Here is a 4,555-nt window from a genome sequence, read left to right as displayed (position 1 = left end):
CTGCAGTAATCTGAATAAGGGAAGTGAGACCTTACTAAAGTCCTTAATAAATCTCCTGTAAAAACCTACATGGCCAAGGAACGAACAGACTTTCCTCACAGAAGAGGGGTAAGGTAAACTAGAAATAACATTCACCTTTGCTGGGTCTACAGAAATGCCATTATTAGATACCACATGTCCTAATACAATCCCTTGTTTTACCATAAAGTGACATTTTTCGAAATTTAATACAAGGTTTGTATTAACACATCTATCTAGTACTCTAGATAATCCATCTAAGCAAAGGCTAAAAGAATCACCATAAACGCTAAAATCGTCCATAAAAACTTCCATACAGTCCTCAATAAGATCAGAGAAAAGACTCATCATACACCTTTGGAAGGTAGCTGGTATATTGCACAAGCCAAAGGGCATTCTCTTGTAAGCATAAGTCCCAAAAGGACATGTAAAAGTAGTCTTTTTCTGATCCTCAGGAGCTATATGAATCTGAAAATAACCTATGTAACCATCTAAAAAGCAATAATGTGATTTACCTGACAGGCGATCCAGCATTTGATCAATGAATGGAAGTGGGTAGTGATCCTTACGGGTAGCTTGGTTGAGACGCCTGTAATAAATGCAGACTCTCCAAGCATTCTGAACTCTAGTTGCTATGAGCTCTCCATGCTCATTCTTCACTGTAGTGACTCCAGACTTCTTGGACACCACTTGTACGGGGCTTACCCATTCACTGTCTGAAATAGGATATATGATACCGGCTTCCAATAGTCTGGTCACTTCCTTTTTGACAACTTCCAAGATAGTGGGATTCAATCTTCTTTGGGTTTGACGGACAGGTCTTGCTCCCTCTTCTAAAAATATTCTGTGCTCATATACTTGAGGGTTGATGCCTACTATGTCTGCCAAGCTCCACCCAATTGCCTTCCTATGCTTCCTCAGCACATCAAGTAACTGCTCTTCTTGTTGAGAAGTAAGTTCCCTTGCAATGATAACTGGAAACTTCTGCTCATCTTCAAGATAAGCATATTTGAGATGTGGAGGGAGGGGTTTCAATTCTAACTTTTGATCATGGGCAGGCTCTGGATTATCTAGAGCTTGTGAAAATGACGAAGTGCCCTCATTGTTAGTTAAGAGGGTCCCCACACTTGGACTTTGTCCAGTGTGCCTCTCTTCTAACTCTTCCTTGTGAACTTCAGCTACACTTTCATCTATGACATCACACTGAAAGATAGAACGATCTTCTGGGGGGTTGTCAATGACTCCATTCAGATTGAAGATTACTATGCGGCCATCTATTTCAAAGGAGTATGTTGCTGAAAAGGCATCTAATTTGAATTTTGATGTCTTCAGGAATGGTCTTCGAAGTAGGATTGATGATGGCTTATCTGAATCATTATGGGGCATCTCCAAGATATAAAAATCAGTGGGAAATGTAAGCCCTTTAATGTTCACCAAAACATCTTCAGCAACTCCAGCCACTGTAATAATGCTTTTATCTGCTAACACAAAATGAGCTGCCGACCTTTTTAAGGGAGGGAGCCTCAAAATATCATATATAGACAAAGGCATTATACTGACACATGCTCCTAAATCACACATGCAATCATAAATTACTACACCACCAATAGTACAGCTAACTATACAAGGACCTGGATCACTATATTTTTCAGGTAATCCTCCCATTAAAGCAGATATAGAACAACCTAAAGGAATAGTTTCTAATTCATTAATTTTGCCTTTATGGATACATAAGTCTTTTAGAAACTTTGCATATTTAGGTACCTGCAGAATAACATCAAAAAGAGGAACAGTTACCTCAACCTTTTTGAATATTTCTACCATTTTGGGGTCGGGTTCCAGCTGCTTCCTGGGCTTCCTTGCAAGTTGTGGAAATGGAATAGGAGTAGTGTTTTCTGTGGTGTCTGCGGCTTTTGGTGCTTCCTCCTGTGGTTGAGCTATTTCTTCTTCAGCTATGTCTTATATGTCCTCTTCCTCTTCAACATCTTCTATTTCTACTACCTCTTCAGCTGAGGTGTGTTCTGGTGGGCTTGGTTCCTCCTGATTCTTCTCCTGCAGTGTGGTTCCAGACCTTAGGGTGATGGCATTAATGCCTCCCTTTGGATTGGGTAATGGTTGAGAGGGGATTCCAGTAGAGCTTGAAGGTTGGTTACTGGAATTTTGCGTTGATCCAATCTGTGACATAAGAGCTTGCAAAGTAGAGGTGAGACCATTCAGACTGGCATTAATACTATTCATGATGTTACTTTCCATGGTCTGTTGTCTTCGCTCAAAGATTGTAGTAGCTCTTCATTAGGAGATAAAGAAGAATGAGTAAATTGAGAGGTCTGCTGTTGATTGTTCTGTGGTCCTTGGTTTTGCCTCAGGTGAGGTGCTCTGTAAGGTTGATTCTGCTGCCTGTTGTTGTTATTATTCCATCTCTAATTTCCCTGATTATCTCTGCCTCCTCTGTTATTGTTGTCCCTCCAATTCTGGTTAGAATTGTCCTACCATTCATGGTTATTATTTCCACTTTGATTGTACCATTGGTTGGGTTGGTCATAGAAGTTATGAGTGGATGCCACCATTTTGTCTTCTTGTTGGAGCTGCAGGCATTCATCAATGTAATGGCTATAATCAGCACAGATTCCATAAATTCTTTACGGGACTAGTTGTTGGTTTTGCTATGGTGGAGGAGGTTGAGCTTGCTGAGCTTGTTGTTGATTCAATTGCATCTGCTTCAGCAAGTTGGTCATCTCACATATACTCTGAGCTAGAGCAGCAGTCTCTCTGCTAGAGGATACTTCTGCAACGGCTTTTGAACGGCCTTGCTTTTGTCTGTGGTTCCTAGTAGATTCAGCTAAATCACTGATCAATTGCCATGCCTCATCAGTGGTCTTGTACTTCTTCATAGACCCATTGCTAGCACTTTCCAATGTGGTCTTATCTTGGGGCCTCATGCCCTGTGTGATATAACTAAGTAACACTATCTTGTCAATCATGTGGTGGGGGCATGCTTCCAGAAAATTATTGAAGCGCTCCCAATATTCAAAGAGAGTTTCATTGTCATCCTGAACAATTGTGGAAATATCCTTCCTCAGTTTATCAGTAACTTCAGATGGAAAGAATTTCTCCAAAAACTCCTTTCTGAGTGTATCCCAGTTGGATACATTTGCTAGAGGTTGAGTGTAATACCACTCTCTTGCTTTTCCCTCAAGAGAAAACGGGAAAGCTTTCAGCAAAATTGAAGTTTCATCAGTACCATTACGCCTGACAGTAGAACAGGCTGCCTGGAAATCTCTCAAGTGCTTGATAGACTCTTGAGCAGGTAGGCCATGAAACTTGGGTATCAAATTTAGTAGTCCGGTCTTTATTTCAAAATCTATAGCTACCGCTAGATGATGCGCTTAAAACGGTTGCATTGTAAAATCAGGGGCTCCTTCCTCCTGGATGGTAACTCTCCTAGCTGCCATGTCTTCTGCATGTAAAACAACCGAATCAGTAGAACGGGGGCTGGTTTCTTCCTCAAGTTCACTTTCAAATCCGCCCTCAGAGTGGACTAACCGACGCTGTTCTCGCCTTATTCGTGAAATAGTCCTTTCAATTTCAGGATCGAATATTAGCAAGCGCGGATGAGGAACTGAACGCGTCATTTGATGAAAGAAACATGCAGCTCATAGTAGCAAAATAAAATAATATGCAAATAAATAAATTCTAATTAATAACTTTAGCACTCTATTGCAACTCCCCGGCAATGGCGCCAAAAATTGATGAGACACAGAAGTTGGCGAATTAAAAATTATTAAAATAGTTACGTTGCAAGTATAGTTCTTAACTCACCGAAAATCTGCCTATCAATTTAGAAATATATCACAGAGAGTTTAAATTAAAAATTACTGGGAGTTTATGTCCCAGGTCTCTTCCAACGAGTTACAGAAAAGTGTGCTATTTTATTAATCAGATGTTCCAAGAAGTTGAGTTAAGTAGGTGGAAAATTAAATTGAGAAAATTCAAATAATATGAATAAAAGCCTTGACTGGGAGTTGATTAGTTGGAATCTCTATCATTGATGGGATGATTTCAAGATTAATTTATAATCAATGGTTATTTTATTTAGTTATCCTTTACTAGGTAAAGGAAAGTCAAACAAGTTGGAATGCTAGATCTGTTCACGAGTTGCAACCCACTTAGTTCAAAGGGATTGGTGTTAGTGATTAGATAACAATCCAACAGTTAACCCAATTACAAATTTTCCTTCAATCCTTCCAACTCAAGAGTTCCTTTCAATCAAATCCCCATCAAGTGAGGGAACTACTCACTCATTGTAAATAATAAATCCATAACACATGAAAGGGAATTAAAAGAAGACATGATTATTGGAATGGAAAATAAATTAAAATGGAAGAAATAATCCTTGTACTAAATAATCGTGAAAGTATTCAAATGACAAAATTGAACAAAGCAAAGAACATGGAAGAATAAAACCAAGTTAAGAGAACAAACTAGAATGACGAAGTCTTGATGAGGAAATAAATCTTCTCAATGTTCCAATGCTAAG

At 39.2% G+C, this 4,555-nt stretch overlaps 1 non-coding gene across 1 annotated transcript; it reads left to right on the top strand.

The window, feature by feature from the left end:
• The first annotated feature begins 2,993 nt into the window (after nt 1-2,993).
• Nucleotides 2,994-3,101, top strand: LOC112724222 (small nucleolar RNA R71). The gene has a single exon (XR_003163396.1). It is a non-coding gene; the product is annotated as a small nucleolar RNA R71 (small nucleolar RNA).
• The last annotated feature ends 1,454 nt before the right edge of the window (nt 3,102-4,555 follow it).

The sequence above is a fragment of the Arachis hypogaea genome, chromosome 11, assembly GCF_003086295.3.
Source record: "Arachis hypogaea cultivar Tifrunner chromosome 11, arahy.Tifrunner.gnm2.J5K5, whole genome shotgun sequence".
Taxonomy (NCBI): Eukaryota; Viridiplantae; Streptophyta; class Magnoliopsida; order Fabales; family Fabaceae; genus Arachis; species Arachis hypogaea.
This window is presented reverse-complemented; position numbering and strand designations above follow the sequence as displayed.